Genomic DNA, 12,133 nt, shown 5'->3' with positions numbered 1-12,133 from the left:
TCTCTAGCCTTTGCCTTTGAACACCAGGTGAAATGTGGACTCAAATTTCAGCCAGACTATAGCACTTACATCTCCACCTCGTCATCTCCAGAGAATCCCGTTCTCCAAACCAGCAGCCACCTCTTAGACTGAGTTTAAGGTCTCCTTCATTCTTGAGATCTTTTCAGAACCCTGACAGAAAGCTTCCCTGGATTCATTCACTCATTAATCCACCCATTCATTTGACAAATACAGTATCAAGATCTTAAGAATTCAACCTTCCAGCCAGGCGTGGTAGCCTGCATTTTTAATCCCAGCACACAGGAGGCAGAGGTAGGCGTGCTTTTAATTATAATGGAATCTCAAAAGTTGTATGATTCAAGTTCCCTCATTCGACTTGAGGGTCATGATGCCAAAATCCAGACCTTTGCTTATAAGAGATACTTGTCTCATTTCCCTGCAATCTGAGAGATTTGTATTTGTGTCTGATTGATAATTAAGAGAGAACTAATCATTTAGACACAATATTTCTGTATTCTGTTAATGTAGACTGGTGTTGAATTTACCATGGTAGAGGTGCAGTGTGAGCGTTCAGATGGAATGGACTTTATTGTGTAGTTAAATAGTCTAGCCACTGTATGAGATGGAAAACCCAGCTGGGTTAATGTCATAAGAATAGACTGATTCATGCAGCTGAAGTGATCAGAAGCTGGGCAGTCCTTAGGTTTGATCCCAACGTCCCTGCCATCCTCAATTCTCATTTTCTTATAGATCTCTCTTTTTCTCTCCTTTGTATGGTTCCTCCTCCCCAGTCTGGCTTCCCTAATAAAGGTAGGCAGGGTTTCTGGGGGTCTGTATCTCCTTCTTAACTTCAAGGTAAGGGAGATTACTTTTATACCAAATATCAACGAAAACCCCAAGTTCCACTCTGATTGTTAGCATTCATCATGTTAGCACCTTGAAATTCCAAAGAAAGATGGGGTATCCTAGTTATCATGAGCCAACTGCTATGCCTAGTGCCTGAGGAGTAGCTACATCTATTTAAACATTATATCCCACATCCATAGAGGAAGGGTAAAGCAAATGATTGAGAGCCTCCAGAATTTTGCAGCCATAAAAGAGGGAGCAGTCTGTCTAAGTTGTATTGCCTACTTTCCCACCACCCAACTTCCAAATAACTCTATTATGTACAGTTATATGAAACTTTGAAAATAACAGAGTGTAGATAGGAAGAACTCACAGGTTGAGTTGAATGAATTTACTTACAAGATAATTATAGTCTGGGACTGGAACTCAGTAAGACCAATAAAACTAATATAGTGTGATAAATCAGTATCGTGAAAAACAGAAATGTGGGCTTGGAAGTACCTGGGCTTACATCCAAGTTCTGCTACACACTAGCTGTGAGACCTGGGATACCATTCCTTGGCAGTGAATGTATATAAAGGCACTTCATAATCATGGGCAGCTCAGCTACACATAAAACAAAGCCAGACTGGAATTATTCTGACTATGAGATAGTCATTTACCTCATGTTCAAGAAAATCAGAGTGCATAAGTAAAGGTATGAGTGACATCATTAAAACCAAGACCATTCTTGTTGCTGGTGTGTTTTTTCAGTACTACTTCTTCGTGTTTGCTAGCTGGTTATAGCATCATAATCTCTATACACAGACATGCTCAGAACTCCCAAAAGAAAGCTGTTGTAGAATATTCTTTTAAGATGTGTTGCATTTGTTTATGCTGAGGAACATTTGTTTAATGATGCAAAGATGTGTTGCACTCTTTTATGTTGCATTTGCTTAACTCTGTGAAGCTGTGTTACTTTGCCTATCTGAAACACCTGATTGGTCTGATAAAGAGCTGAATGGCCAATAGCAAGGCAGGAGAAAGGATAGGTGGGGCTGGCAGGTTGAGAGAATACATAGAAGGAGAAAAAGAGAGAAAGAGGATGAAGGAGCAAGAAAGGAGAAGGAGAGGAGGACATCAGGGACCACTCACCCAGCAACACAGCCAGACACAGAATAAGAAGGAAAGATAATGTATACAGAAGTAGAGAAAGGTAAAGTCCCAGAGGCAAAAGATAGATGGGATAATTTAAGAAAAGCTGGCAAGAAACAAGCCAAACCAAGGCTGGGCATTTATAAGTAAGAATAGGTCTCTGTGTGTGATTATTTGGGGACTGGGTGGTGGACCCCTCAAAAGAGTAAAGAGTAATAAAACAACCAACAACAGGAAGCCACTAAGAGCAATGAGATTGTCACAGACTGCTTTTGTCCTATCTGCCTATCCACCTCCCAACACCAGCAAATTTCCTGTTTGGCTAGAACTGTACCACATGCCAATGTCTTGAACTCTAGATGGCAAACTAGTAAAATTGTATGCTCGACACAGATGAATGAATGTTCATTCTCTTGATTGTGCAAGGACAATGCTTTCCTACCTGAGGATTATGTGGATCTCCAGAAAGGAAACCCTTAAACAGAATCTGCAAAGAAATCTGGGATGAATGTGTGATATGGTGTTGAAGGCTCTGCATTGTTGTTTGTGACATAGTTCTGTAAAGGCTCAAATATGAGAACTACCCAGGAGGCCCTTTATAGCTAAGTGAGGTTGTCTCCTTTCTGAGTGGCTCTTCCTGGTTCTTTCCTGGTGCTGTTTTTGAACAAATTTCTTCTGCATCCTCTAAGATGTTCATGTGTCCATCAAAAGCAATGATGTCCCTCTCACACAGCCATCTCCAAATCCTATTGAGTAAGTATCTGAGGCAGAGATGGGTGGTGGAAACCATTTCCCTCTGCACAGACCTCCCATTGGGGAATCATATAAAGATGGTGCTGATCAGGATCACCTCTCAGAAAGTGATTCCATAATTGGAGATAAATACCTGGTGTGTCCTGGTGTGTGTGTGTGTGTGTGTGTGTGTGTGTGTGTGTGTGTTGTATGTAAGAGGGGTAAGGAAGGATGATGCATGATTCCATGCATGTGTAGAGGCCAGAGGAGGACATCAGATGTGCTACTCTACAGTCTCCACATAATTCCCTTGAGACTTGGTCTCTCACTGGAGCTAAGCAGGAGTCCTAGAGAACCTCTTGCCCCCATGCCTCACCCACTCCTCAGGAACCCCTACACCCACATCCATCTTCTTACATGGTGCTAAGGGTTCAAGCTCTGGTTCTTTTACCCATCTCCCCAGCTCCAAGGAAAATATCTTGAAGCACATGAATGTTACCATGAAAGAAATGAACACATTTCATTAGGGGCAGGTGGCAGAGATTTTAAAAAAAAAAGGAAAGAATGGTATAATAAAGGCATTCATGAAACAAGTCACATAATACATTACATATTAAGTGCAAAGAATATAATATTGTAATTGTCTTTCAGGACATTGTTTGATGTGTGGAGGCAAAATGATAAGGAGAGTTGTCTGATAGCCCGTTAGGTGCAGAAAAACTTAACTGGGAGAGGTTGCTTTGATTGTATTATAACTTGGACATAAGTATTTACAGCGGCAATTCTAAGCATTAAGGAATGGTTTCATTGTCAGCTTCAGGAAAGAGGCAGCCTTTGAAATGCCGAAGGCCTGAGTGTCACAAGCTTGTCAGTGAGTCGGCAGGTTAATCATTAGTGTCCTTGCACAAGTCATTCTGTAAGAAACAGGAATCACACTGTGCATCCTTCACCTCTGACACACCAATGCCCCAGTGTTTCATTTCCAAAGAGTCTTTACCTTTGCGGTTGCTCAAGGCTTACAGAGAACTATGCTGCACTGAGCAAGACCAGCTTGTCACAAGGGTGTATGATTGGGTGTGGTGGGTGGAGATACTAAAAATGAAAGATTGAAAGTCTCCTCAAATCCTGCTGCCAGGCAACATGTAGAGGGGAAGGGCTTGGGTGGAACCTGGCCACATGTGCCAGTGTTTATTAACAAACCAGCAGGGAAAGCCTGCTATAAACAAAACGAAGACCCGCTCTGGCCACTGTTGTACATGCTCTGGGTAGCAGTCTCGCTAGCAGCATAGAGCAGTTCATTTGGAATGAGTGTTAGATTCCAAAATTGACCAAACATAGGGTTGGGTGCTTGAAGTCTGGACTCTACTCCAGAGAACATGGTTTTTCATGCCCTGGTCATGCCACAGCAAGATTATTCTCTTACTGTGCCTTCAGCCAATCTCCATATCTTGAGTACTAACCATTTCACCAATAGAGATTTATTTCAGACCTCCATTATGCCAATTTACAGATGCTTTTAAGTTGAGAATAAAAATGGCTGACTCATGACAGAAGCTGTCTGAGGATGCAGCTTTCTGGTCAGAGCTGTCTAAAGCCTAACACTGTTCTCAAAACAGTTATCCTTTACCAGGTTATAGCATCCTCCCCAGAAAACCTCAAAGGTTCATTGTGATTTGATTTGTCCTAATATCTAATGAGTAACACTTTTTATTTCAAGTACACATTAAATACGATGCTTTAAACGATTACGATGATAGCTTATATCAATTGTCAATTGGCAAGGCCTAGAATCAGCCTGGAGACAGATCTCTGGGTGTGTCCGTGAGGATTGTCTTGACTAGGTTGACGGAGACGTAGGTGGCAGCATTCTTTGTGCTGGGGCCCTGGACTGTGTAAAAGTGGAGATGGCTAACCGAGCAGCAGCTCCCTCACTGTCTACTTCCTGATCGCAGCAGCAACGTGACCAGCCGCGTCAAGATCCCCCTGCCAGCTCCTCTCTGCCGCGATGAGCCGTATCTTCAGACCGTTAAGCAAGCTAAACTCTTGCTTCCTCGAGTTGCTCATCAAGTCTTCCATCACAGCAAAGAAAACAGAAATTAACACAGCGACTATTACTATTTATCTGTCTTAATAAGGACATTAAATAAATGAACTTGGATTATCAAGTGGCTTTGTATTTTGTGAAATGAAAAGTTAAATTAGTTTGCTGTGTTAAATTGATAACTGATGTTTGATTACATATTTGACTTCTGATTTTATAATATAGTTTGGCTGATAAATGCTCCTAGTATTCAAAGGAGAATAGAATCCAATATTTCCCTGAGTTAGAAAATATGATTAAGTTGTTTTTCTTGTAATTTTTCTAAAGTTAAGACTAGGAGCTGAGTGTATTGACAGGATGAAACTCATTCTCTACAAACAGATGAAATCAGTTTGTATCATCCTTGCTTTCAATCAGCATCTTAAGCTTCGATATTTTGATAGTAACTTCCTGATGCTCTGTAATTCCCAGGCCAGATATTACCACTTTCATTGGTAGCCAGGCATTGTTGGCAAGACAGGTTTAATTTCCCAAATCCACAATCTTCAGTGTTTCCACTTTTGACTCACATGGCAAGACCCTCCACATGCATACATCACACATATATAAAAATAAATCTTAAAAAAATCCGTTGGCTTCCACAGAGTGTTGTTAAATGTGACCTTCTGGGGTTTCATTGTTGAAGGGAAAGATTACAGCATCTCTAACTGTCTTCTCCTCCTCTGACTGTTTCAAGGTTGGTGACAGAAGGGCTACGAAGCCAATGACACTTTTTGTTTTGTTTTGAGATGGTCTCACTGTGTGTCTCAGGCTAGCTTCAAGCTCATTATCTTTCTGCCTTTGTTTCCCAGGTGCTGGGATTACATCCTAAGGCCATGACATAGGCCAGATGGAGGGAAGGCAGAGGCATGGGTGTGAGGCAGCTGGTCGTGTTGCATCTGAAGTCAGGAAGCAGAAAAAGAGGAGGCTGGTGCTCAGCTCATCTTCTCCTTTTATTTAATCCAAGTCTCCAGCTCACTCACATTCAAGGTCCCTTCAGTGAAATGATCTAGCGACATCCTCACAGACATACCCAGAAGTGTGTCTCCTAGGTTATTCCAATTCCCATCAAGTTGACAATGAAGATTGACCATTCAATGTGGAGCAATAGCAGCCACATGGAAGTCAGGGGAATAGAGTGAAACAGTTCTTGACTCCAAGTGGCCCACAGGTTATGTTTGTTGAAGAGGAGAGTTGAGCTAAACAAAGGAATTTCCCAATGAAGAGCGATGCCATTGGCTGATCAATGGGGGTCTTCCCTGCTGCTGAGATAAAATACCATGACCAAGGCAACTTACCGAAGAAGTTTATGTGGGCTTACAGATCCAGAGGGTTCAGAATCCACCATGGCAGGGAAACAAGGAGACAAGCTCAAGGACATGGTTGTAGAAGCAGGAAGCTGAGAGCACTCATTTCAACCATGAACATGAAGACGAGAGAGGAAACTGGACATGGTTTGAGCCTTTAGCCTCAATACCTAGCTCCAGTGATGCACTTCCTAACCCTCCTTAAACCACCCAACTTAAATCACCAAGTGATCAAATGCCAGAGACCACCGTGGAGGGCATTTCTCATTCAAACCTGCATAACCAGCAACAGACAGGAAGCAGCAATAGGAGAGGACGGCTTTGGCCATTCTAAAGTTGTCTTAAAATCACACAGGTACGTTCACCATCAGGGAGGGAAGGCATTCCTTCTTCCCTCTTGAGAATGCCATGGCCCCCTCTACCAAATAACAGGCAAGCTAGTGACAGGGGAACTTACTAGGTACATCAAGGCAACAAAGGAAAGAAACCTGAGGACTCAGAACCCAGGTGGGATGATGGGACAGGAGCCTGGCAGCCTCCTGAGGGGGAGGAGGGCGTGGCATCTGGAGGAGAGTCCACAGTACTGGAAAAAGATGAATGAAGCCTCAGGACACATCATCATTTGTATAACATGGCAGGGGTTGGGGTCAAACTCTAGTCTCTCCTCTTGAGATGCAGTTAACCTTTCTGGGTAGATGAGACACCAGGGAGGGCTCTTTCTCAAGGCTCTGTCTAAAGGCAGAGAAGGGGAACTCAGGAAAGCCTCATCTGCATTTGTGTTTGGGAGTATCTTCAACTCAGTCAGGGGTAAACCAAAGGGAGTTACTTTGGGGTGGCCTTTCCTGAACTTTCTGACTAAAGTTTTACAGAACACAGCCTCCAGAGCCGGTATAGACCTGACTCTGTCTCCTACTGGCTCTGTGACCTTTGCCAAGTACTTAATCCCACTAATCCTCGACTTCTTCATCTGTAAAGGGAAGAGTAGGCTAGTACTGCAGTGGCTGGCTTGAAAACGTCAGCCATGGTTATCTGTGAGGTTAGGGTTAGGCTCCTCTTTCATTTTCCTGGAGGGCTCGTCTGCAGTTCCTATTTTCCTACAATTAACATACACTGTATTTGTAGACTGTTAGGCTTTTCCAAAAGAATATGCTAATACTTTACGTAAACATGCAGAACCGCAGCCTGTTAGCAGCTGCATGAAGGGCAAACAAGAAGATGGATTGGGAAAATCGATGCAGCCATTTCCCCTCCTGTAAAAACTAGATGCACATACTGGGGACACAGAGTGGAAATCTAAGTGGAAGAAGAATATTTTGTGATTTCTAAAGAGTAAATGAAGACCTTAATATACACTTGTCAGGATGGAGCCAACAGTGGACAGCAAGTGCAATACAAGAGAGGTGCTTCAGAGACTGGGGGGCTTGCTGCCGAGGCTGGTGACTTGAGTTCAATGCCTTGGGCAGCTGTTTCCTACACACACACACACACACACACACACACACACACACACACACACTCTAAATTAATAAATAAATTACACAATAAAAGCAGAGCCAAAACGACTCTTCTTCTTCTTTTTTTTTTTTGCACTTCATAATGAACAACTTTAATGAATTAAAAGCATTGCATCTACTTGGATGGAAATGTGCATGGCTACAGAAAAACCTGCACTTGACAGCAGTGACATGGCTCTGACATCCCCTTCCTTTATCCCTGTCTCCCGCACACCTGACTTAGAGGAACGCCTTCACCCTTTAAAAGCCGAGGGTGTGGTTGGGAGGGGCAGTGTGGTGTCTTCCGTCTGACCTTTGGTCCTGAAATTTTTAAACCTGAATTGACTACAGGACTAAGATTTTATGATGGAAAATATCTCTGTAAAAGCAGAGCCTCAGATTTTTGAAGATGTGGCTATGTACTTCACAGAGCAGGAACTAGCCAGCTTGACACTTGATCAGAAGGCCCTGTACAAGGATGTGGTGCTTGAGAACTTTGCACATGTGGCTTTTCTGGGGTACATCTCAAAACTAAAAAAATACGCTCAGCTGGCCGAAGCAGAGACGACTCTTCTTTTTTAAAACTCTAACTCACGCTGTTATTCTTCCTCTTTCTTAAGGAGCCCATGCACCTGTCTCCTAGTGCACATGGGGAAATCAAAGGACAACCTGCAGAGTCAGTGTCTCCCACCACCATGGGATTGAACTCAGGTCTTCAGGCTTAGCAGCAGGCCCCTCTATTCTCACCAGCTCCATCATCTACACGTAGTATTTTGGTTCCCTTTGTAAATGGTTAGATCTCTGAAGTCCTTATATAAATACACAGAAAATTATGATAACCCAAGTTAAAAATGGTGTGTGAAAATAAAACAATGCTCCCCCATTTCTCTTTTTGGTATTTTGAGATAAGGGCTCATTCTGTAAGCCAGGCTGGCCTGCAGCCCATTATGTAGATCAGGCTGGCCTCAGATGTGCCATAGTCCTGACATCTTAGTGTCTCCAGTTCTGGGACTACTGACACGAACCAGCTCAAATAAAATCTCTTAGTCAAGGCCACTGGACTTCTTTTGCAAGCATCCCCAGAGGAAGGGCAGAGTCTTTGAGAGTTTAAGTATTTTCCATATCGAAAGTTGTGTCAGATCATGTGCTTGCGACGTGCGTGGGCTTATGGTGCTGTGACTTTGCCATGATTTCTAGAGGAAGGGTTTGCACTCTGTGATGCCTGATACAGCTCTCTTCTAGCCCACAGGTGACTGGGTTAGACCACAAGTGGGAAACACAAGGGAAGTCAATTTAGCAGTGTGTAATACAAAGACTAACCGCTCAGTGCTCCACCAACTAAATGCTGGAACTCACCCTCTAATAACAACGTAAAACTGTGGTCTCTGTGTGTGTGTGTGTGTGTGTGTGTGTGTGTGTGTGTGTGTGCGCGCGCGCGCGTAATTACGTCTGTGCGGAGGGCAGAGAAGACCCTTGGCTGTTAGTCCTCAGGTGGCATCTGAATTCTCATTTTTGTTGCTGTTATTATTTTAGTTTTGAATTTTGGGTGAATTTTTATTAGTTCATATTTTTGCATGTAAAGGACTCTTGAAAACATCCCCGGTTCCATTTTTTTTTTTTTTTTTGCTATAGTCCTTAACTACTACACAACTGCAAACAGACACTTTAATGAATTTCCTCTCTAAATCAACTGTGCAGACACCTGCCCACCCTTGGATTCTTGTCTTCAACCTTAACGAGGTTGATGTGGTGGTACTCAGCAAAGACCTCCACCGACTTGACACACGGGCACGTGGAGATTGGGTGCAAGCACATGAAGATGGCTTGTCGCCGTCTAAGGCTTTAGAGGCTTCCTGGGCTCCACTGGCTAAGCCACTGTGGCCAGGAGTGGTCCTCTTGGAAAGCAGCATTACATTCCCTCATGCCTCCAGCGGCAATGCTTTCCTTGGCCATGGCTGAGGGTCACAGGTGAGGCCGAGTCTTGAAGGAGTGGGAGCCTTAGCCTCCTCTAATTAAGGGAAAGGGATAGTTCTTTTTTTTTTTTTTTCTAGTTTTTCTGGTTAATAGTTTCACTTGTCTTGTTTGTGGTTTTGCTTTTGCATTCCTTCCTTCCTTCCTTCCTTCCTTCCTTCCTTCCTTCCTTCCTTCTTTCCTTTATTCTTTCCTTCCTTTCTGCCTTCCTTCCTTCCTTTCTGTCTTTCTTTCTTTTTTTCTTTTTTTGACAAGTTCTTCCATCTTACCAAGAGGACTAGCTTGGAGAGCCAGCAAGCCCCCAAGGATCCATCTCCCTCCTCCTCCTAGAGCTGAGATTACAAGCCTGTGCCACCAGGCCTGGCTTCACTCTTGTGGTTTCTGGGATCCAGCTCAGGCTTTCCAGCTTGTAAGGTTAAGGCTTGGTCAACTGTGCCGTGTCTCCCCAGGCTCCTTGGGATAGTTCGACCTTTACTTGTTTTAGCACTTGGAGGAGACAGTACATCTGTCACAAACAGGAAAACTTAGACAAACTTAGAGAAAATTAAGAAGACAGAAAGGAGCAGGTTCACTTCTCCTTTCTCAGGAAAGGGAAGTGGCATTGGCATGGCCCTGCTGAAAGCTCATCTGTGCAGACCTCCAACTGTCAGGTTACATAACGCTTTCTTCGGGGTTATGAAATAACCAGGTCCCTGAGGTCACTTGTCACTTGAGTCCTTGTGACCTCATGTGTTCACTTAGCCAACACATGCCCAACCACACACCTATGATGTGTTTAGTGTGGAAATACAGTAGTAAGAAAAGAAACATGTGTAGTGCCTGCCCTCAAGACATTTGGAGTTGAGGGAGGAATGTGATGGGGAATTAATAAATGAGAAATCATTATGGAATCCAGCCATGGTGAGTGCTGTAAAACGTATCAGGCATGGTGGACGCACGCCTGTAACCTCAGCAGTTGGGAGGTGGAGCCAAGAGGATGGAGAGTTCATAGTCAGCCTTAGCTACCTAGCAAGCTGAGGTCAGTGAACTATATGCCATTGCATCTCAAACAAACACACAAATAATGAAAACCATACATAAACTGAAATAAGCACTGGGGGACAGGCATGTGGAACTACAGTCACATGTGTGCATGCACTATACACACAGGTACCACACTCATACGTACATATATACACACAAACTGAAAAAAAAAAAAGCTGGTGCAGATGTATCTGAAACCCCAGTACTGGGGAGGCAGAGACAGGAGGATATCTGGCTTTTGCTGGCCAGCCAGACCAGGGAATCTTCCATCTCTAGGACCAGAGGGAGACACAAAATCTACTCTACAGAGATCTACGCAGAGAGGAGAGGAAAGCTCGCCCACCTCGGGGTTGCGTCAACCGGGACAGAGACGGCATCACTGGGAAGTCAGGGGTCTACAGAGGTAGGCTCCAGGACTGCAGAACAGGCTCTGGGCAGAGCAGGAGATGTGGCCACTGCAGGGCTGTGTGGAGACTGGACTCTAGAGCAGGCATAAGGATTTTGTTTCTACCTTTTCAAGCTCACAGAGCTCTGTGAAGCTATTAAAGGAGTTAATGGCAGAGCTTGCACTTTAAAAACATCTGCAGCTCAGATCTGAGACACTGTGGAAGGGCCCAGAGTGGCCCTGCCGGAGGGTGGCTGGCCCGCAAGACAAATGCTTAAGGGATGGCAGAGGCCTGGGAAGAGGTCTTCCAAAAGAGAAGGTGAGGAGTCAGATTCTGAATTCAGCCTGCCTCCCTCACTAACATGGCATGACGGTTGCAAGGTTGCCTGTGTGCTGATGTGCCTGAGGGTGACCAGCCCTCACCCGCCTAGTGTCTGTCCTGCATGGCCCTCACCAGATGTGTGAGAGACAGGAAGTGCCCTCTTCCTAGAAGATACACCCAGTAGTTTTGGGTGCTGAATCAAGACTTAGAATTCCAGTTTTAACAAATTCACCCTTAGCCTGCCCAAGTTACCCACAGGCATTGGGTTTGGGGAAGGGCTGTCCGAGTGAACCTGGAAGAGGGCCTGTCTCAGGAACAATTCATTGTATGAACAGATCGTGTCCCTAAAACCTCTGTCCTGGTCATTTGGTTGTTCTCAACTCAACACAAGCTAGAGTTATCTGAGAAGAGGGAACCACGGTTGAGAAAACGCCTCCATCAGATTGGCCAGTAGGTCAACTGGTGATTGATGTGGGAGGGCCCAGCTCACTGTAGGTGGGAGCATCTCTGGGCAGGTGGTCCTGGGTTATATAAGAAAGCAGGTTGAGTAAGCAATGGGAAACAAGCCTGTAAGCAGCACTCCTCCACGGCTTCTGCTTCAGTTCCTGCCTCCAGTTCCTGCCCTGACTTCCATGGATGATGGTCTATAAGCTATAAGAAGAAATAAACCCTTGCCTTGCATGGCCTTTGGCCATGGTGTTTCATCTCAGCAACAAAAACACTAACCCAAACAATGAGCTATCCTGAGTCCCTATCTTTGAGAGCTGGAAGTAGGTTGATCGGGTACTTCATTATCTAGTCAGATATCTGACAGAGGATGGAGGTTCTATTAATAAACTG

The sequence above is a fragment of the Peromyscus eremicus genome, chromosome 7 (genome assembly GCF_949786415.1).
Source record: "Peromyscus eremicus chromosome 7, PerEre_H2_v1, whole genome shotgun sequence".
Lineage (NCBI taxonomy): Eukaryota > Metazoa > Chordata > Mammalia > Rodentia > Cricetidae > Peromyscus > Peromyscus eremicus.
This window is presented reverse-complemented; position numbering follows the sequence as displayed.